General features: G+C 44.0%; 1 long non-coding RNA gene across 3 annotated transcripts; it reads left to right on the top strand.

The window, feature by feature from the left end:
* Positions 1–3,816: 3,816 nt before the first annotated feature.
* Positions 3,817–23,198, top strand: LOC123925700. 3 transcript variants are annotated; one of them, XR_006815062.1, is made up of 8 exons: positions 3,817–3,985; positions 5,393–5,582; positions 16,804–16,889; positions 19,326–19,426; positions 20,001–20,089; positions 20,764–20,851; positions 21,977–22,053; positions 22,990–23,198. It is a non-coding gene; the product is annotated as an uncharacterized LOC123925700 (long non-coding RNA). The 3 variants fall into 3 exon arrangements; XR_006815063.1 differs by lacking the exon at positions 21,977–22,053; XR_006815061.1 differs by having other exon boundaries at positions 21,977–23,198.
* The last annotated feature ends 32 nt before the right edge of the window (positions 23,199–23,230 follow it).

Here is a 23,230-nt window from a genome sequence, read left to right as displayed (position 1 = left end):
TATGTAAATGATGCATCTATGTCAAGTGAAGACTAATTTCCTGGTGACTCACTGTACTAACCATGATTTTGTAAATGTCCCAATAGAAGAAAATGGTGGGGACATTGGCCGTTCCTGCCCATGACAGTACTGGCGCCTGGAACTTGCAGTAGGCCAATGGTACCACAACTATGGGGTAAGCAGCAGAGCAGTCAAAGAACAGCATCTGGCACTAAATTTCACTTGGCATTTTATTGGTTTTGTGCTTTTGTATTTGATGTGTAAATTTGTTTGGGTTTTACAGTTGAATAAGAGCTCCGTGGATAAAAAGTTGATATCCAGCTTTATGTTCCCACATCATAAACGGAGGATGGAGGCATGAGATGTGTCCTCCAGGATTAGGTTATTGAAGAGTAACAACCGGAAGATAAATGGAGGTGGCTGTCGGGACAATCTGGATTTGAAGGATGAGGATCTGGAATTGGGAGATGGCAGCACGTAAGAGACCATGAAAGAGTAAAGAAAAGAATGTCGGTTTTTGGTGAGATATGGGAGGAAAGAGAGTGCGACACCAGGATGATTTCTGAGTTTGGATACCTGAGGGACTGTGAGAAATAGGAGAGTCCAAAGAGGGGACTAATTTGAGAGAAGAGATTAGCTGGATTTTAGATCTGTTGAATTTGAGGTGTTTGCCAGAAATTCAGCTGAAGATGCTCAGTGATCAGTAAAGCTTTCAGAGTCTGTTTCCTCTTCTAAGCTATGGATTCAGTGAAAAGTTGAGCAATTCTTTCTTAGTGCCTACTGGTGCTTCTCTTGCAGAGTTAAGACCAAACTTTCCACCTTTCCTCTTTAATTAGCTGGTGACCCAGGGACTTTCTTCAAATGACTACCTCAATTAGGGCACATCATCCAAAAGCCAAAAGGGACAAGTTTGATAAATTGGATTATTTTTTTAAAACTTCTGTTCAGCAAAAAATAATGTCAAAACACCAACAACAAATTGGGAAGTCCTATTTAAAAAATATTTTAAAATATTTTTTATTTTTATAAAAAATATATATGTGTAGATATATACATATTTAAGAGAGAGTGTGTGAGCTGGGGCAAGATCTGGGTAGAGGGAGAGGGAGAAGGAGAGAAGCAAACTCACACTGAGCTCGGAGTCTGACTCACAACACTGAGATCATGACCTGGGATGAAACCAAGAGTTGGAAGCCTAACCGACTGAGCCACATAGGTGCTCCAGAAAGCCCATTTTTAGAAAAAAAAATTTTATACTGAGATAACTTCAAATTTACAGAAAAGTTGCAACAGTAGTACAAAACTGTGTGCCTTAACTCAGATTCCCAGGTTAACAGTTTACACATTTGTTTATTTATTCATATATTTGTAAGCATTTGAGAGTAAGACACAAACATGCTGTATCATTTACCCTTCATACTTTAGTCCACATTTCCTAAAAACTGGGACATTCTTCCACATAACCACAGGTCAACTATCAGCTAACACTTGATATACTATTGTGTATGGATCATCTAATCCACATTCAAGATTTGCCTATTGTCCCAATATATTTTTATAAGTTCAGCATCCAAATCAGAATAATGCTTTTCATTTAGTTGTGAAGCTCTTTGATCTCCTTCAATTTGAACCAATTCCTGAGACTTTCCTTGATTTTTCTGACCCTGACCCTTTTGAATATTACAGGTCAGTTACTTTGTAGAATGTCTCTCATTGGGTTTGCCTGATGATTTCTTTACGATTAGGTTCAGGTCATGTATCTTTGGCAAAACTATTCTAGAAGTGATCCTGTGATCTCAGTGCATCATATCAAGAGACATGTGCTCTCTAGGGGTGCCTGGGTGACTCAGTCAGTTGAGCATCCAACTCTTGGTTTTAGCTCATGATCTCAGGGTCATGAGTTGGAGCCCCATGTAGGTCTCTACACTCGGCAGAGAGTCAGAGATTCTCTCTCCCTCTGTTCCTCTCTCCATTTGCACTCTCTCTGTCTCTCAAATAAATAATCTATCTTTAAAAAAAAAGGGTGGCATGGGCTCTCAATTTGTCCCCTAGAAACTGATACAATTTAACATTAAAAAAAAAGATTTTATTTGAAAGAGAGAGAGCATGAGAGAGAGCATGAGCAAGGAGGATGGGTAAAGGGAGGTGCAGAGGGAGAGGGAGAAGCAGACTCCCCACTGAGCAGATAGCCCTGTGTGCTACTCCATCCCAGAACCCTGAGATCATGACCTGAGCAGAAGGCAGGTGCTTAACGACTGAGCCACCCAGGTGCCCCAAGAATGGCCTTTCTAATGGGTGCCTGGGTGTCTGAGTCGGTTAAGCATCTGTCTTCAGCTCAGGTCATCCCAGGGTCTTGGGATTGAGCCCCACATCAGGCTCCCTGCTCAAATATTCCTAATAGTAATTATATTAATTCTGAAGATTTTGTGAAATTACTTTTAGGAGAAATTTCTTTTAGGCCAATGTAATTATTGATCATCTACATAGAATACCTTTTCTATTTGCACTGTAATAAGATTATTTCTGTTTGGATATATTTTTTATATAAATAAAAAATATTTTTATTCACATAACATTTTAGTGATTATAGCTTCTACCTTTGTATATTTTCTGATGTCTTATTTTCCCCCAGGTTACGTTTATATATCTAAATTTTACCATGTAATGTTCTATTAATAATACTCTGTATGCAATCTCTATGCCCGATGTGGGGCTCAAGTGCAGGAAGGACCCCGAGATCAAGAGTGACATGCTCTACTGATCCAGCCAGCCAGGCGCCCCTCACTATGAATTGGATAAAAGATGGAACAGTGAATCCACAAGAAAATGGTGCCCAGTTACTATTGCCATTGCTGTTCTTTTCTATTTGATTCCTTGTGTTCGTATCCATGGCTTTGGCGAAGTAAGGCTATGAAAGGTGAACGCCAAAATTCTTTTTTGAGGGGATCAAAACACTCTGAACACTTTGTTGGGGATCAAACACTACATAATAACTGGGATGGTGTTTTGGAAGGCGATGTTGGAATGTAGTAGCTTCATTAAGCAAATGGAGAAAATGTTCTCCACCAGTGAATTTGATGAGCACAGTCCACAGGCAAAAGACAAGTCACCACAGGAGAAGAGAAGAGTCAGATACTTCCACCCTTTCATTGTCATCCGTTTTCCCTGCTGAATAAATACCTACAGACACCTCAGTAACATTTTCCCTATAGTTGGTGCAGTTTTTGCTGGACGGTGAAAATTCGTGAAAGGAATCAACATCCGCTTAATGATTGAAAAACTGCATTAAGCAGCAATAATATATACTTGCAAGCACATTCTTTGGTCATCTGTGATGGATCATTATGTGAATAAAATGTAAACATCCCTGAACCGAGAACTTGGTAGCTCGTGCTACTTGCACAGGTGTTGGAAAGGCGAGAGAACCAGCGTGAACCAACTCTGCAGGAGCAGAATCTGAATACCGTGTGAAGAGGGCACGCGCGGACCCCGCCCCGGTCGCACCGCAAACAGTGCGATCCAGTGCTTGCGGCGCGTTCTCCAGCACCGGGTTCACCGAATACAGCCCGCTCGGCCGCCGACAGCCTCCAGCGGCGCGCATCTCGGACGCCTCTGCCCCTGTCACTCCCGCCTCCCGGATCCCGCACCCCGCGCCGACCTTTGCGGCCTCCGGGCCTCTCCACCCCCTACTCCGCGACCCTGCCTCTCGGATCCCGGGCCAGGCTCCCGCTCCCCCCGGCGGGGCGAGGCGAGGCGAGGCGGGGGCGGGGTTTCGTGGCACTTAATGAGCGCCGCGAACGCCGCGGTTCTGGGCTCGGAGGCCGGAAACGCCGCGGTGGAGCTGCAAGGCAACCGGGCCACTGCCCTTCCTCGAGGTCCGCTGAGGCCGCGCCGCCAGCGCAGACATGGTCGAGTGGGGCCACGGAGACCCGCGCTGGATCGTGGAGGAGCGGGAGGACGGGACCAACGTGAACAACTGGCACTGGTGCGGCCGGGCGGGGGCCGGGGCCGGGGCTTTCGGGCCTCCTCCCTGTCGAGCGGCGGGCGGGACGGTAGAGCCTCTCTGCGAGCAGCTGGCTCCCCGTGCCTGCGGGGTGCGGTGGCCCGGCCTCTCGGGCGCCTCCCGGGCTGCGGCGCTCCCTCCGTGGGGGCGGGGCCTGCGCAGGTGCGGAGGATTCCCTCCTCCACCAGCTGCTCAAAGTGCGGCTGTGATTAGCCTCAGCTGAGTCGGGAGACGGGGGTGGGCGCTTATCTGCACTGGCTGTGGGATTTCCGTTTCCTCCTTTTCAAAGTTTTCTGGGCCCCCTGGCCTCTTAAACTTTGCCGGTCTGTGACCTTAAGAGTTCCCCTCCCCGCAACCCCTCTTGATGTTTTTGGAAGTTAAAAGCTTGGGGGGGGGGATGGGGGGTGTTGGACGGTTTGTAGTGGAAAGAACAGGAATTTGGATCTCAGCTGTACATCTAACATGATGGGCCTCTGGTGAGCCCTGCCTTCGTTCTAGGAGTTTGAACAGTTGCGCATCCTCTTTGTAAGTCCTCTGGGACATGGGCTGATTTCTGCCTTCCTGGCTCCCGCAGGGTTTCGGGAAGTGATGCGGCATCACTGGGGTATCCTGGGGTACCTCAATGCCATCAAGCTGAGGTTGAGGCAGGTTCAGTGCAGAGCAAGGCCGTCAGTCTGTTAGCGGGTTACTGAGGGAGCCCTGGTGTCTCCTTTCCCCGCGTTGTCACCAGGAACACACCAGGGACTTGTCTCATTTCCACTCGCTAAAATGGGAACATGTATTTGGGAGGATTGCATGAGATAATATATGCACTCGATGATTTGTCTTTTTTTTTTTTTTTTTAAGATTTCATTTATTTACTTGACAGAAAGAGCTCACAAGTAGGCAGAGAGGCAGGCAGAGAGAGAGGGAAGCAGGCCCCCCGCTGAGCAGAGAGCCCGATGCGGGACTCGATCCCAGGACCCCGAGACCATGACCTGAGCTGAAGGCAGTGGCCCAACCCACCGAGCCACCCAGGCGCCCGATTTGTCTTCTTTTGATTAAAACTATTTCAGTCATTACTACCTTTTTGTACAGCCCAGGCTTTGCGCATCCATTTCCAGTGGGTGAGTTGCTAGGTTCCTCTTCCCCCAGAATAAGCCAGTGTTTTTAAGACAAAACAGTACTTTACACAGTGGATAATAATTCCTTAAGGAACAGAGAAGGAATATTAAAAGATATTTGGTAGAAATCTGGTTTAACTTTGAGGGCGATAAGGTTCTCAAAGCTGTCTGAGAGGGAATGGGCTGCCCTGGGCTGGTCCCGGGCATTCCCCTGACTCCCCAGTCTGGGCATGTGGCTACCAGCTGGGGCCTCCATTCACGGCTCTGCCATTCTGGTCCCTGGCAGGACAGAGCGGGATGCCACCAGCCGGTCCAAGGGGAAGCTCTGTGACCTCCTGGTGGGCATCATCGTGGAGAATGAGGTGGCAGCACTGAGATATGTGAGCTGAAGCAAGTCGAAGGTGAGGCTTCTTGAAGCAGCCACAAAGGAAAGCTGATTTTCTTCTATGAGTGGAACATCAGGCTGAGCTGAAAAGGTAACAGGGGCTCAGGGCATAGCTAGGGGCTGGAGGCAGCCTTGGGGCTGGGTGGGTTCATGTATTATTCATGCATTCACTAGATATTTTTAGAACTCCTGATAAGGGTCTAGCACTCACTGGCCCCTGAATTTGGTGTGTGTAGTTTCAGATACCCTTTGGTCCAGCAAGCTGTTGCTTCCCTTTCTCCAACATTGTGTAGAGCTCTTTGATTTCAACAGCACTCTTGTCTGCCAGGCACCTGTGAGCCCTAGACTTCTCTGGAGCTGCTGGAGTGCTCTTTCCGGAGACAGCTGACTGTTCTGGGTCCTTGTCCTGAGTGAAACCACCTGTCTCTACTATAGAAATTGCAGGTCCCTTCTTTGAACGGTCTCCCTTCCTGCTTTATCTTTCCCCAAAGCACTGATATTTGGTATCTTTTTATGGTTACTTAAATATATTACTATTCTGTTCTCCTCCTACCCGCGTTCCTCAGGGCAGGGATTTTTTAAAATACCAGCTTTTTTGGGATCTAATTCACATACCATACAGCTCACCCATTTAAAGTGTACAGTTCGGTGGTTTACGGTACACTCACGGACTTGTGTAGCCATCAGTACAATCAGTTTCAGAACACTTTGACCACTCAGAAACCCTGTACCCGATAGCAGTCACTCCACACTCTTTGGCAAACACTAATCTGTTTTCTGTTTCTATGGATGGATTTGCCTATTTCTATTCTCTATCTCTATAGATGGATTTGCCTATTCTGGATGTTTCATATGAATGGAGTCATAGAGTATGTGGTCTTTTGTGAGTAGCTCCTTTTTAAAAGTTTTAATTCTGGTGTAGTTAACGTAAGTGTTAAATTAGTTTCAGGTGTACAATACCGTGATTCAACAATTCCATATATCACCCAGTGCTGAGCATGATAAGAGTACTCTTTAATCCCCTTCATTGTTTCATCCATCCCCCAACTCCCCTCCCTTGTGGTTACCATTAGTTTGTTCCCTAAAGTTAAGAGTCTGTTTTTTGGCTTGTGTCCTTTTTTTTGCCCCTTTGTTCATTTGTTTTGTTTCTTAAATTCTACATATGAGTGAAATCACATGATATTTGTCTTTCTCTGATTTATTTAGCTTACCATTATACTCTGGCTCTAACCATGTCATTGAAAATGGCAAAATTTCATTTTTTTAAAAGGTTTTATTTATTTATTTGACAGACACAGCAAGAGAGGGAATACAAGTAGGGGAGTGGGAAAGGAAGACGCAAGCTTCTTGCCGATGTGGGGCTCCATCCCAGGACCCTGGGATCATGACCTGAGCCGAAGGCAGATGCTTAATGACTGAGTCACCCAGGCGCCCAATTTCTTTCTTCTTTTTAATGGCTGAGTAATACTCCATTCTATATGTGCCATAACTTCACCACCTATTCATCTGTTAGTAGGTACTTGGGCTGCTTCCAGTAGTTTGGCTATTGTAAATAATGCTGCAGTAAACATAGGGGTGCATATATCCTTCTGAATTAGTGTTTTCATTTTTTGGGTAACTAGCCAGTAGTGTGATTACTGGATCCTAGGGTAGTTCTATTTTTAATTTGATGAGGAACCTCCGTACTGTTTTCCACAGTAGCTGCACCTGTTTGCATTCCCACCAACAATGCAAGAGGGTTCCCATTTTTCCATATCCTCACCAACAATTTTTGTTTCTTGTGTTTTTGATTTTAGCCATTTTGATAGGTGCGAGGTGATATCTCATTGCAGTTTTGATTTGTTTCCCTGATGATGAGTGATATTGAGCATCTTCTCATGTCTGTTGGCCATCTGTATGTCATCTTTGGAGAAATGTCTGTTCATGTCTTCTGTCCATTTTTTAAAATAATTTTTTTTTTAAAGATTTTTATTTATTTACTTGACAGAGAGAGATACAAGTAGGCAGAGAGGCAGGCAGAGAGAGTGAGAGGGAAGCAGGCTCCCTGCCGAGCAGAGAGCCCGATGCGGGACTCGATCCCAGGACCCTGAGATCATGACCTGAGCCGAAGGCAGCGGCTTAAACCACTGAACCACCCAGGCGCCCCTTTTTAAAATAATTTTTAAAAAGATTTTATTTGAGAGAGCGAGCACATGCACAAGTAGGAGGGGCAGAGGGATGGGGACAAACAGACTTCCTGCTGAGCAGAGCCTGACATGGGGTTCCATCCCAGGACTGAGATCAGGACCTGAGCTGAAGTCAGATACTTAACAAACTAAGTGCCCCCAGGCACCCATGTCTTCTGCCCCCCACCTTTTTTTTTTAAAAGATTAATTAGTTTATTTGGCAGACAGAGATCACAAGTAGGCAGGAGAGACAGGCAGAGAGAGGAAGAAGCAGGCTCCCTGCTGAGCAGAGAGCCGGATTGGAGGCTTGATCCCAGGACCCTAGGATCAGGACCTGAGCCAGAGGCTCAGGTGGAGGCTTTAACCCACTGAGCCACCCAGGTGCCCCTCTTCTGCCCATTTTTAATTGGATTACTTATTTTTTAGTGTTGAGTTGTAAGAGTTCTTCTTTTTTTTAATTTTTAAAATTTATTTTCAGTGTTTTTTAAAAAATATTTTTACTTTTTTTTTTTTTTTTTAAGATTTTATTTATTTATTTATTTGTCAGACACAGAGAGAGAGCACACACACAAGCAGGCACAGTGGCAGGCAGAGGCCGAGAGAGAAGCAGGCTCCCCCTGTGGAGCAAGGAACCTGATGCAGGACTCGATCCCAGGACCCTGGGATCATGGCCTGGGCCAAAGGCAGTGGCCTAACAGACTGAGCCACCCAGGTGTCCCTTTATTTATTTATTTATTTATTTAAAATTTATTTATTTATTTATTTGACAGACAGAGATCACAAGTAGGCAGAGAGGCAGGCAGAGAGAGAGAGGAGGAAGCAGGCTTCCTGCTGAGCAGAGAGCCCTATGCGGGGCTCGATCCCAGAACCCTGGGATCATGACCTGAGCCAAAGGCAGAGGCTTTAACCCACTGAGCCACCCAGGTGCCCCCCTTTATTTATTTTTTAAAGTAAGCTCTAAACCCAGCATAGGCCTTGAACTCTGACCCCAAGATCACAAGTCGCAGGGACTACAACTGAGCCAGCCAGCCAGGCACCCCTATATAAGTTCTTTATATATTTCGAATACTAACCCTTTATGAGTTAGTAGGTTAGTAGGTAGTCCTTTAGTTTTGTTGATTATTTCCTTTGCTATGCAGAAGCTTTTTATTTTGATGTGGCCCCCCCTTTTTTTTGAGCTCATGCATGTGGGGGAGGGGCAGAAGGAAGAGAGACAATCCTGAGGAGGCTCCACACCCAGCACAGAGCTGGAGGTGGGACTCAATCCCATGACCCTGGGGTCATGACCTGAGCCGAAATGAAGAGTCACCCCCTTAACTCACTGAGCCATCCAGGTGCTCATTTTGATGTAGTCCTAATAGTTTATTTTTGCTTTTATTTCTCTTGCCTCAGGAGACACATCTAGAAAAACAGCACTACGACGTACGGCTGATGTCAGAAATTACTGACTGTGCTCTTCAGGATTTTTAGGCTTGAGGTCTCACATTTAGAGGACTGGCTCCTCTCACTTAGCATAACATTTTCAAGGTTCATCCATGTTGTAGCATGTTCCATTCCTTTTTATGGCTGAATGATACTCTGTTGTACAGATACAACGCATTTGCTGTATCTGTGCATCAGTTGATGGACATTTGTGTTGCTTTCATTCCATAGGTCATTTGGTCAGGGATGGATTGGTTTTGTTTCCAGGTCCAAATCACTGTCTGGAATGTTGTATTCTTGTTGAAGGACTGAGTTTCTTCTCTGATGCCTAGTTCCTGTCTGGTTGCCAGTCTGTGCACGTAAATACTTGTTGGAATAATCTTGGATGTGAAGACAAAGGTGAAAAGGAAGAGGAAGAGAGAGGGAGAGACTTAATTCTAGAAGATTGTACTGAGTTAAAGTTTGGGCCTCTGCTCAGGGGTCCATTCCTTTCTTGAGGGTTGGGTCAGAGTCCCACAGTAAGCTGGCTGTCGGCCTCTGCCCTGTTGGCCGCTTTGCTCGAGGCAGCCTTGAGCCCAGGGAGGAGCTCACAGCATCAAAAGATGTCCACTTCTGCCTTGGAAGCTTCTGGCTGGGGTTTGCTCTCAGTTGCTCCCTCATTATGTGCAACTGGCTGGATTGTGGCCGGGTCTGGCAACTTTTACCCCACCGCACACCTCCCAACAGGACTCTTGAGGGTCCCAGGGAAGCTCATTGTCTTCTGTCTCTTCTGTCTCCCTCACCTCAAAGGAGCAGCCACTGCTTTTGGAAGGTAAGACTGAGCCCCGCCAAGGCAAGAGCTGAAGGACAGGCTGAATAGGGCTGCCATGACCACTTGCTCGTTCTCCTCTAGCGGTGAGTCCTGGAGGTGGCAAGTGGGACCTTCTGGGGAAGAGTCAACATTCTGATCTTTTTTCTTTTTTTAACTGAGTTTTATTTTAATTTTTCCCCATCTTTATTGAGACACAGTTGACTTATAACATTGTATAAGGTTAAGGTAAACAGCAGGATGATTTTATATATACATGATGGAAATGATTACCGCAGTGAGGTTATTTAACATGTCCCTCTTCTCATATATTACAGTTTTTCTTGTGTGGATGTTGAGAACTTTTCAGATTTACTTTCTTAGCAACTTTCCAATAACAGTACAGTGGTGTTCACCGTAGTCATGAGGCCACACAGGACATCTTCCGAACTTCCTCTTGTGACTAGAAGTTCTCACATTGGTGTCCTCTGACCACCTTCCACATCACGGGCTCCCTGCAACCACCAGTCTGCTGTCTCTAGGAGGTTGGTTTTTCTAGATTCCACGTACAAACGAGATCATATAATTTTTGTCCGTTGTCTGACTTCTTTCACTTAGCATAATGCCCTTAAGGTCCATCCTTTTTGTCCCAGATAGCAGGATTTCCTTCGTTTGTATGGCCGAACAATATACTATTGTGTGTGTGTGTGTGTGTGAGTGTATCAACCACATTTTCTTTATCCATTTACCTGTCAGTGGACACATATGTTGTTTCCATGTCTTGGCAACTATAGAGCTGCAGTGAACGTGGGGGTGCAGATGTGTCTTTGAGATATTGATTAACTTTGGATAAATACCCAGAAGAGGAATTGCTGAATCATATGGTAGTTCTATTTTTAATTTTTGAGGAACTTCCACACACAGTTTTCTTTTCTTTTTTTTTTTTAAAAGATTTTATTTATTTATTTGATAGAGATCACAAGTAGGCAGAGAGGGGGAAGCAGGCTCCCCGCTGAGCAGAGAGCCCAATGTGGGGCTCGATCCCAGGACCCTGGGATCATGACCTGAGCCGAAGGCAGAGGCTTAACCCACTGAGCCACCCAGGTGCCCCCACACAGTTTTCTACAGGGGCCACATCAGTTTGCATTCCCACCCAACAGTGCAGGATTCCCTGTGCTCTGTCTACATCCCCGCTAACACCTCTTGTCTCTTTATGATCTACTGTTCCAGCAGGTGTGGGGTGATACCTCATTGTGACTTTGATCTGTGTTTCCTTGATGCTCAGTGGTGCAGAGCACTTTTTCTTGTACCTGTCGTCCATCTGAATATCTCCTTTGCATAAATGTCTATTTAGGTTCTTTGCCCATTTTTAATGGGATTATTTGGGGGTTTTTTGCTGGCAAGTTTTCTGAGTTCCTTATATTTTTTGGGTATTAACTTTTTTATTATTAACATAGAATGTATTATTTGTTTCAGGAGTACAGGTCTGTCAATCACCAGTCTTACACAATTCACAGCACTCACCATAGCACATACCCTCCCCAGTGTCCATCCGCCAGCCGCCCCATCCCTCCCACTCCCCACCCCCCAGCAACCCTCAGTTTGTTTCCTGAGATTAGAGTCTCTTATGGTTTGTCTCCCTCTCTGGTTTCATCTTGTTTCATTTTCCCCTACATTCCCCTGTGATGCTCTGTCTTGTTTCTCAAATTCCTCTAATCAGTAAGATCTTTTGATAATTGTCTTTCCCTGATTGACTTACTTTGCTTAGCATAATGGGTATTAACTTCTTATCAGATAAGGTTTGCAAATATTTTCTTAGTTCTGCAGCTCTGCAGCTGCTGTTTCCTTTTGTTGAGTGATTGTTTCAGTTGCAGGAGCTTTTTAGTTTGATATGGTCCTACTTGTTTTGCTCCTGTTGCTTGTGCTTTTGGTGTCCTATCCAAAAATTATTGCCAAGACCAGTGGTGGGGAAATTTTCTTCTAGTTTTATGGTTTCTGATCTTTAATCCACATTAAGTTAATTTTTGTAAGTGTTGCAAGATAAGGGTCCAGTTTCATTGTTTTGCATGTGACTATGACATTTCCCTAGTACTGTTTAATGAAAAGACTGCCTTTTACCACTGAGTATTGCCTCTCTTGTCAAATATTAGTTGATCATATATGCATGGTTTCATTTCTGGGCTCTTGATTCCATTCCATTGGTCTCTGTGTCTGTTTTTAATGTCAATACCACACTGTTTTGATCACTGTAGCTTTGTAGTAAATTTTGAGATCAGGAGCTGTGATGCCTCCAGCTTTGTTCTTTCTTAGGATTGCTTTGGGTGTTTGGGTGTTTTGTGGTTTCACACAAATTTTAGAATTGTTCTATTTCTGTGAAAAATTCCATTGGCATTTTGATAAGGTTATATGGAATCTATAGATGCTTCCTTTTTTTTTTTAAGATTTTATTTTTTATTTGACAGAGAGAGCGCACAAGTAGGCAGAGTGGCAGCTAGAGGGAGAGGGAGAAGCAGGCTCCCCGCCAAGCAGAGAGCCCGATGCGGGGCTGGATCCCAGGACCCTGGGATCATGACCTGAACCGAAGGCAGCCGCTCAACCAACTGAGCCATCCAGGCACCCCTATAGATGCTTCTTATTTGCTTTCATGTACTAACTTTGTGCTTAGTGTGTTTTTTTTTCTTCCCTAACTCTTTGAGACAAAGTTAGGTTCTTTATTTGAAATCTAATTTTTTTTTTCCCCCTTGATGTATATGTTCAGCACTAAAAACTTCCAGTTTAGAACTGCTTTTGCTGCATCCCTTAGGTTTTGGTATGTTGTTTCTATTTTCATTTGACTCAAGGTATTTTTAAAATTCCCCTCTTGATTTCTGTGAGCTATTGGTTATTTAGGAATGTTTTATTTATTTCCATGTATTTGTGAGTTTTCCAGTTTTCCTCCTGTTACTAATTTCCAGTTTCCTACCATTATGGTTTTAAAAGATACTATAATTTCTATATTTTTTAATTTGTTGAGACATGTTTTGTGTCCTAACATGATTTATCCTAGAAGATGTTCCATGGATCCTTGAGAAGAATGTGTATTCTATTGCTGTTTAATGGACTGTTTTATATATGTCTGTGAGGTCCATTTGGTCTATAATGTTTAAATCTGCTGTTCCTTACAGATTTTTTTTGTCTGGATAATCTCTCCATTATTGATCATGGAGTATTAGAGTCCCCAGCTATTACTGTATTGCTGTTTATTTCTCCTTGTTCTGCTAGTATTTCCTTTATATATTTAGCTGCTTCAATGTTGGGTACATAAGTATTTACTATTGTTATATCTTCCTGATGAATCAATCCCTTCAGCATTACATAATAACCTCCTTTAGTCTTTTTTTTTTTTTTTAACCATTTTTTCTTAGTATTTTGTCTAATACAAGTATAGCTACTCCTTTTTGGGGGAGGGTTACCATTTGCTTTTTCATCCCTTCACTCTCAGTTTATGTGTATCATTTTAAAGTTAAAGTGAGTGTCTGTATTATAGGCAGCATATTGTTGGATCTTTTTTGTTTTTATTTTAATCCATTCAGCTATTCTGTGTCTTTTTTTTTTAAGATTTTTATTTATTTCCTTGACAGAGAGAGATCACAAGCAGGCAGAGAGGCAGGCAGAGAGAGAGGAGGAAGCAGGCTCCCTGCTGAGCAGCGAGCCCGATGTGGGGCTCGACCCCAGGACCCCGAGATCATGACCTGAGCGGAAGGCAGCGGCTTAATCCACTGAGCCACCCAGGCGCCCCTATTCTGTGTCTTTTGATGGAGAATGTAATCCATTTATGTTTAAAGTAATTATTGATAGGTAAGAACTTACATTTGCCATTTTGTTGTTTTCTAACTGCTTTATAGATCCTGTGTTCTTTGCTTTCTCTCTTGTTTTACTTGGTGATCTGATTGATGCCTTTTCATGGTGGTATGCTTTGACTCCATTATCATAATCTTTTTTTTTTAATTAATTTATTTATTTGACAGATCACAAGTAGGCAGAGAGGCAGGCAGAGAGAGGAGGAAGCAGGCTCCCTGCTGAGCAGAGAGCACGAGGCGGGGCTTGATCCCAGGACCCTGAGATCATGACCTGAGCCGAAGGCAGAGGCTTAACCCACTGAGCTACCCAGGTGCCCCTCCATTATCATAATCTTTTGCATACCTACTATGGGTTATCCTCAGGTGGTTACCCTGAGGCTTATATGAAATATATTTATAACATGCTATTTAAATTATTAACAACTTTTGTAGCGTACAGAAGTTTATACTTCTTCCCTCCTCAGATTTTACATTATTGATAATACAATTTACATATTTTCATATTGTGTGTCCAGTAACAAATTATTGTATTTATGGTTATTTTTATTATGTTTTAACTTTTAAAGGAGAGATGTAAGTGAATTATTCAATACCATTGCAGTATTTGATGATCTGACTTTATATTTTTACCATTACACATTGGGTATACAGATTCATATGGGTTTTACACATTCATATATTTTTATGATGCTAATTTCAAATAACCTATTTTCTAGTTCACTAATGCTTTCTTTTGTTTGGTCAGTTTAGCTATTAAAGCTTTCTGTGGAATTCTTCAGTTCAGTCATTGTATTCAGCTCCAGGATTTCTGTTGTGTTTCTTTGGTTTTTGTTTCTTTGTTGAATTTCTCATTTTGTTCATGCAGTGTCCTCCTAATTTTGTCTGTGTATTCTTGTAGTTCACTAAACTTCTTTAAGAGATTTATTCTTAATTACAGAACACATAGTTTGTGGATCTCCATTTCTTTAGGATTGGAGCTTTACGAGTTTCCTTTGGTGGTGTCATGTTTACCTGATTATTCATGAGCCTTAATTCCTTATGTTGGTATCTGCATATATAAGTGGTTTCCTTTTCCAGACTTTATGGGTTTGCTTTAGTAGGAAAAGACCTTCACCATTCAGCTTTGGGTTAGTTGGTGGGTCATCTAGTAACATTTGTGGTTGGCAGGGCATGCTGTCAGGATCTCTAGTTGCGCGGGGCCACTGCCCATACTCTGATCAGGGTTGGAGGCTGGGCCTCTACTGTCTGGGCTCCTTGGTTGGGTGGGTCTGCTGGTTGGGCTCTGCGTTCAAGCAGGGTTGCTGAGCAGACATCCTGACGAGTTGTAGCTGCTGGCTGTGCTGCATGGTCACATGGGGCCTCTACATGCGTCTTACGGTTACCTCTGGTTGGGAGCTGGTCCCTGGATGTGTTCCCTGGAAGGGCGGTGCTACTGGTTGGACTCTTTGATTGGGCAGGGCTATGGGTGGGTCTCCACCATTGCTCTGGTTGGGTGGGGTCTCAGGCTATGGTCCCTGACCAGATGGTTTTGCTAGCTAGACTCTGTTCAGGCAGGACCATAGGCAGGGCTTCGTGATTAGACCTGGCCTCACGCTGTGCTTTGTGATTAGACTGTGCCCCGAAGTTCCATAAGTCTGCAGGCTTCACTTCAAGATCAGGGAGCCACTGGCTATGCTCTGCTGTTGAGCAACATTGCTGGCGGGGTGGGCTGGTGGGGGTGCTGTTGAGCAACATTGCTGGCGGGGTGGGCTGGTGGGGGTGCACCTCTAGCAGTATCCTGTGGCTTTCTGGGGCTAGGGGCTGTGTTCTGTGTTTGGGTGGGGTCACTGTCTAGGCTCCCTGTCGGACAAGGCCAGAAGCTGTGTCTGACATTTGGGTAGGTGTGTAGCCTGGGCTTCAAGGTTGCTTAGGGTTACTGTTCGGGCTCCCTGGTTATGTGGGACCAGAGACTGTGCTCAACAATTGGGCAGGGCTGCTGGTTTGACTTCCTGCCCAAAGTGGGGCTGGAGGATGGGGTCAGTGGCTGCCCAGATTCTCTGGTCAGGCTTCCTGTATGGTCCGGATGATGGGAGACTACACTCAGTAGTTGAGTGGGGCTGCAGAGTTGCTTCCTTGACTGGGTGGGGTGGTAGAGTGGGCTCCAGAGCTGGTTTCAGTCTGTTGACTGGGGATCCTAATCAGGCATAACCGAGCTCCCTAGCTACATAGGGCTACTAGCTCAGCTCTGGAGATGGGTGGAACTACTGGCCAGGATCTTTGCTCATGCTCTGCTGTAGCAGGAACATGGTCCAACAGGATTTGAGTGTTGGTTAGTGGAAGTTCTGCCCTGCTTCTGTCTGTCCGATTCCCGGTGGTCCCTGTGAACTGAGACCCAGGTGGGCCTTCTAGGAACCATCCCCCAATGCGAGGGGACCTGGAGGTCCACCTTTTTCCCCACTGAAGAAACCACAGCTCACTGCTGGCATGAGGGAGGGGTGATTTGGTCAGTTTTTTTTCACTTCTCTTACCCTTCTCGTTTGGCCCTTTGTCTCTGGTCCGCAAGGGTGCATTCTTGGATTTTCACTGTGTCTATGGATAGCTGCTAGTGGTCTTGTAATGGGGATAGAAGTTGGGAATAACCTATGTTGCTGTCTTGATGTCCCTGAAATCTGCATTTTGGTGTTGAGAGAAATCCGGCTACATGGAGTCCACGCACATCTTCCCCAAGCCACCACCTGCCTCCCCTCATGCTCTCCCTGATTAGACCTCATTCTCCCTTTCTGGCCTCCCATGACTCCTCTTCAAGATAGCCCTTTATCCTGCTTTGACCAGGTAAAGAATACGGGGAGAGGAAAACAGAAGCGTTTGGCTAAAGGCCCACTTCCTTCGCCCTCATGCTTCCACCTGGCCCCTAGTTTTGTGTACACTCTCACTGGCCAGGTTTTGCCTCCACCTTCCTTGTTCCTTACCTCTGTTGTGGGCCAGGAGAACACCTGTGTGGTGGCAGAGCCTTAAGCCTGCCGTGTCATCCTCTGTGGTGGTCCCCTGTGAGGAGGGTGGGCAGTTTTGCATAAACCAGTTGTTACTTTGTAATTGAAGAACATATTTTGTTTATTTTAGGTGTAATTAAAGAATCTGGTGTAAAGCACAAGGGATTGATTGAAATACCCAACCTTTCGGAAGAAAATGAAGTAGATGACACTGAGGTGAGGTTATCTGCTGGTTTCTTTTGTTTAAAAGGTCAAGTTTCTGCTATATGTATTGGGCATTTGAAAAACTGTTAATAGACTGTGATTCCTGTGTGGCAGTTTTGGTGAACTGTGTAGGATTTGTTTGCCAAGCAGGTGTGCTAGACTGTGGGAGGCAGGGTGGTGTGTGGAACGGAGCGGTGTAGGAAGAGGAAGCCCCAGAAGCCCTAGACTGGCCTGCATTCCAGGTATGGGGCCCATACAGGTGCCTGTGCCCTCCCTGGCCCCTTCCTCTGTGACTCCGGGCTGGTAGCAGGTAAATGTGACTGTGTACGGACTGGAGCATGCTTAGGCGGATGAATGGGGTTTTGTTTCTGCATCTTTGTGGTTTCCCTTTAATAGTGAAAATTCTCCACTTTAGCTGTCCTCTCTTTCAGTTCTATTGCATGGTTTTGGTAAACGTTAGTTGTGGTGTTGCTTTTGCCTGGCTCTCTTGGGAGGTGGAGCTTTGTGGAGCTCCCAGATTTGGTTTTCAGGGACTGTCCTCTTGAAGTTGAGAAGCTTGGTTCCTGCGGGAAGAGGGGAATGACCATTTGTACCATTTGTTGATTTTCCAAACTAATATAGTTGGACAGAGGGTCTTTTTGATTTGTGAACATATTTAAATGTGAATTCTTTTTTTTTTTTTTTAAAGATTTTTTTTTTTTTTTATTCACTTGACAGACAGAGATCACAAGTAGGCAGAGATGCAGAGAGATGGAGGAGCAGGCTCCCTGTGGAGCAGAGAGCCCGATGTGGGACTCGATCCCAGGACCCTGGGATCATGACCTGAGCGGAAGGCAGAGGCTTTAACCCACTGAGCCACCCAGGCACCCTAAATGTGAATTCTTAACAAAGATAGAAAAACTAAACCATACTACATGGTTTATGCCATATAGTATAGCTATATGCCTATGACTGGCCTTCAGTAAGGGTTATAAAATGCCGTAAAAGTGGGGCTCAGATCCGTCTTCAGATGTGTGGTTGCCATGCTTAAGGGCTGTGGTTTCACTTCACTATATTAAGATCCAGCTGGAAAGGTTTTCATCATCAGCATATTAAGCTGGCCTTTTAGATTCAACCCTTGGTGGCATTGCATGACAAACTGGGACCCACGACCTGGGATCAGGACCAGCTCAAGTGAATCACAGGAACACTAAGTATTTCAAACCAACACCTCTTTTCATTCTGAGAATACCACAGAAGCATCCCCAGGGCGGCATTCGGATGCTTCCTTCTTCCTGTGTGCCCCCTTCTCCCCCCACCCATCTCTCTTCTTTCTCCTCCTTCCTTCTTACTTTCCTCCTTTCCCAATTTTCCTCCACATCAAAAAAGTGTAGCCCCAAGGCCACGTTATTGTGGGAATTTGATTTTCCTAATTACACTGGCTTTGGGGTTCTAGACCAGCGCTGTTCAATAGAAATACAATGCAAGCCGCATACGGAATTTAAATTTTTCTAGTAGCCATATTAAAAAAGTTAAAAGAAACAGGTGAAATTAATTTTAATATTTTTATTTAACCAAATATATAAAAATACCATTTTAACATGTAATTAGTATCAAAATTACTGAGATTTCACATTTTTTTTGTATTAAGTCTTCAAAGTCTGTTGTGTATTATTTTACACTTCTAGCGCATCTCAAATCAGACCAGCCACATTTCAAGAGCTCAACAGCCAAATGTGGCTAGTGGCTACCATACTGGACAGCGCATTTCTAGACCCTGATAAAAGCCATGGGGTGACTACATCATCAATATAATACATGTACATATACACATTTTATTTGCAAATTAAGGGGTTCACATTTCTAAGAAGTCCAGTCCAGATTTGGCCATCAACCCAGTCAGTGGACCTTTGATTAAAAAACCCTTACACCTTCTCAAAGTCTGGGAAGAAATCTGGCACAACTCTTATATCCACTTCTTCCACTTCTCCCAGCCGTATGTCCTCACATCGTGAGAGTACATCAAACCAGATTTTTCTTAGGTTTGTATTTTTCTGATTTGTAGGTGAACATGAGTAAAAAGAAAGGAGATGGGGATATACTGAAGGATCTTATGAAAACTGCAGGCACCGCCAAGGTCAGGGAGGCTCTTGGAGATTACCTGAAGGCACTTAAGACTGGTAAAGAAGGCAACCCTTGTGAACCAGAGGGTCCCTTTCCTATTTACCCAAGTTATGCTCTGTACTGTGGTCTGGATTCCCAGGTTAGGGTAATGTCTGTGAGGCTTCCGAAACAACTCTTTATGCTGCAGGATAAACTGTAATCTGGAGGTTGAGAGCTTGTCACGAGTAAGACCATAATTAGTGACTGTTGGTATCATATACACTGCAAACTATTTTGCCAATGGAACTGCTGAGAGTTTTCTGGAATGATAATTTATTCAGTTGTTTGTATAACTACTTGTTCCAGGTTTATCATCCCTCCTAGAGTGTAAGCTCTAAGGGGGCACGGAAGGTGTGTGTCTTCTTCACTGCTGTATCACCAGCTTTTTGCACAATTCCTGGCACAGGGTAGGTGTTTATGAATAAATCTTTGTTGAATGAGTGAAGGAATGAGAGGCATTACAGATATAAATTGAGATTTACCTAGATGGTGTCTACACTGTGTGGAAGTGAGGTCATTCGTTGTCTTCTTCCCTAAATTAGTCAGCTGCCAGGCAGAAGGGCTGGGGGGCCTGTATGTCTGCACCTCATCCTTGGACTCTGTTACCAAGGTATGAGGTGCTGAAGCAATTAAGTGTTTGGCTCTGACAGTAGGTGAAGGTCATAAAGCTAGTAGTTGTTTTATAAAATGGAGCTTTTGGAAACAAACATTGAAAATATCATACATTTATCAAGAACAAAATAAAAGTGAGGCATTTGAAAAAAAGGCATTCGTTCCTATGGAACTCAGGTTCATAATTAGTTTTATATGTCAAAAACATGGTAAGGTCTTGAAATTCTCAATGATATAGGAATTCTTTATAAATTATCAGTTCTCTTATTTTCTTATAAGCTGTTTGGATTTTCTGCCTTACTGGTGGTGCTCAAAGGGAAAAATTTTTGGTTTTTTGATCAAAATCACTTCCTGTATATTTCTTTTTAGAATTTACAATGGGAATGGTTTTACCAAGGAAAGCCATGGCAACCCAGGAATTGACAGTTAAAAGGAAACTGAGTGAGAACACCCTGCAGGTATGACCTCTGGGGTCAGTATGCAGAGGAGTAAAAGGAAGTGCTTAATGAAGGTGCTTCAAAGTCCTAAATGATGAACTGGAAAGGGTTAGTGAGGAGGGCTGTTTCATTCATCTTTGCATCCCTTGCCATTTTGGGGGGAAATAATGAAATGAGACTTCTATCCTTAATGGAAGGGAATGTATAGTTGAAGACTATGTGTCAAAGGTGGGGTTCTTTGGTAGGCAATGATTGTACAACCAAGCAACTCTGAGGGTCACCTACCACAACAGAAAAACCTCTCCAGTCTTTTGGATTGGGAAGTTTTAGGTCCCGTCCTTGGCATCTGGTGTTGGGCAATTAACACCCTTTGGCTTTAAGTGCTATTGTCCTTCATCTATTTATTGTTATGCCCTCTGGGCCATTATGTACATGTCCAGGAAGGATTTGGGATATTAAGCAATGGTCTGCGAGTGGAACAAAGCTGAAGAGCTCCAAGGAACAATGAGCTCTGTTTCACGGTAACCAGGATTGGTGGTGATAAAAGGCCTTTCGTGCTATTTCCATGTGTCTGGAGCGTGTAGTATGAAATTTGGGGACATTCTGGTATGAAGAGTGGGAGACTGCATTTTAAAATCTAAGTAGCTTGATCCCTGGCATGCTAGTTATCCATCCTTTGGACCTCTTCTCTTGAGATCCAGGATCCCCACTGTGGCACTGCACACGACCGAACTCTTCGACGCCACTACGGAGCAACTGCACGGCGTAGTCACTGAGAAAGACGTGAGTAGGGGCTCCTGGGTGGCTCAGTGGGTTAAGCCGCTGCCTTCGGCTCAGGTCATGATCTCAGGGTCCTGGGATCGAGCCCCGCATCGGGCTCTCTGCTCAGCGGAGAGCCTGCTTCCCTTCCTCTCTCTCTCTGCCTGCCTCTCTGCCTACTTGTGATATCTGTCAAATAAATAAAATCTTTAAAAAAAAAAAAAAAAAAAAGGAAAAAGAAAGACGTGATTAACTTCCCAAGCTAGGATCTTCAGTTCAGTGCTGACACTGGGAGAAAATGTGCCACTAAGAACCGGAGCTGGTTTTTCACTTCCCATACGGCTATATTCTTAACTCAGGGATCTATTTAGACGGTGGTGACAGAAGTCTTTAGGATGACTTCTAAAAAAATTCAAGGGTGTAAAAGATGGGCATTTTAGGGAAATAGATCCACATTTAGGGGATACATTACTGAGTTTTCTCCCTCTGAGGGAGAGGGAGAGAAAGCTGTAAATAAAAGCTGCAGATTAAGAAAAAAAAAAAAACCCAAACTACCTTAATTGTTAATACTTTGGATTTAGGTTAAAAAGGTGATAGGGACACTGGACTAAGATGTCTGCTATATGTTTGCTTGGTTAGTTGGTGCAAAAATTTTCTAAATATCCTGCTGTATTAGAAGCTGAAAAGGGAGGGAGATTCCAAATGTTTGATGGGAACATCACTGGTGAATATGTAGAATTGGTAAGTAATCTTTAGGGTTAAAGAAAAGCTGGGACTGACTCTTCTGTTAATTGCTTTTTATTTTTTAAGTAGTTTCTATAGCCAGCATAGGGCTGGAGCTCATGACCTCAAGATCAGGAGTCACATGCTCTTCCCAATGAGCCAGCCAGGCACCCCAATATTGCTTTTTAAAATCCATGCTTTTAAAACTTGCTTTTTTTTTTATTTGAGCTCACAGAAACTTGAGAACATCCTAAAGTTGGTTATAGTAAAGCTATGTGTACCTGGTTGTAGAACAAATAACTGTTACACATAGTAATGATAAAGATGCAGACTTAGTTCTAAGCACAAGGAGGTGTGCTAATGCTTATGGTTTTAGAAGAAAGAAGTAGAATTCTTAACTCATGCTCTACAAGTTTCACATTTCAGCCACCTAAATCACTAAGGTCTGCATTGCCTCACCGCCGACATCAACTCTGGGCTGTCACTGCACTTCTGTCCTGAAGGTCAGTGCTGGCATGCAGGAACAGTGGATTTTCGGTTGGTGCTGACGTATAACCTGGAAGATGGGACTGTACCGTTGTTGACTCAGTATTTTAAGTGCTCAGGGGTTTTAATGAAAGGATTTTCTGTATTGGAAGTTTTAAAAGCTGTTTTAAGGGAATTTCCCCTTTGTTTTCAGTTGACAAATAAAAAGATCATCATGAAGTGGAGATGTAGGAACTGGCCAGAAGGTACATAACTAGTATTCTTTGTTCTAAGAGTCTAGAAACACTCAAGCTCACGCCCATGCCCCGGTGCCCTGACACACTATTACAAAAAAAAGGAGTAGTACTGTATGGACAGTTTTCCTTTTCACAGTGCTGTAAGAAGCTAATCTTCTTTCCAGAACACTATGCAACAGTTGCCCTGAGCTTTGTGCCTACTCCAGGGCAGACTGAATTGCAATTAGACTGTTCAGGAGTCCCTGTCTGTAAAGAAGAGCATGAAATTCTGTTGGCAGAAGCAGCATTTTGAAGAAATAAAAGGTTTACTGTGGCTGACCACCCTAAATGGTTGAATTAGGTTTTATAAGGGTATTACTTTTTGTAAGCAGGAAAAATGTCAAGTTTACCTCTTCCCTTTTTTTTACTTATTCCTTTTAAAAAAGAAGACACTCTTAATTTATAGTGGATGAAATCCATGAGCTTATACAGAATTCAAAGCACCGTTTGAACCTTTACTAGACTCTCAATGGATTAAAAGTAGCAAGCAACCTGGATATTGGGTATGAACCTTACCTCCTGTAGCGCTCCTCTGGGGAGAGACTGAGCCGCTGGGTACAGATGGTTGCTGTTTCCCACTAAAGCTTATCCTAGGCAAGCTGCTTTCAGCTTGTATTTTTAGTTCAGGCAGATAAAAAATAAATGGCACATCGATACTCTTCCTTTATTTTACTTCAGGGTTTTTAAGGTCTGTAGCTCTTAGGTAGCGAAGCAGCAGCGTGTTGCGTTCGGAAGCATGCTGATAGGAGGCGCAGCGGGCCATGTCCTGAGGCTGTTCCCTCCCGCAGTTCTGCACTCTGGGCGGAGGCCTGAAAGGCTCTGGGTAAGTGACTTTCTGGACTGCCGCTACTACGATAGTGAAAGAGAATATGATGGAGAAGTGCTTCCCTCTCACTCAGTTTTCTCATTACTTTCATCT

The sequence above is a fragment of the Meles meles genome, chromosome 15 (genome assembly GCF_922984935.1).
Source record: "Meles meles chromosome 15, mMelMel3.1 paternal haplotype, whole genome shotgun sequence".
In the NCBI taxonomy this organism is placed as follows: Eukaryota; Metazoa; Chordata; class Mammalia; order Carnivora; family Mustelidae; genus Meles; species Meles meles.
The sequence above is the reverse complement of the archived record's forward strand: the minus strand, read 5'-3'. Positions and strand labels throughout refer to the sequence as shown.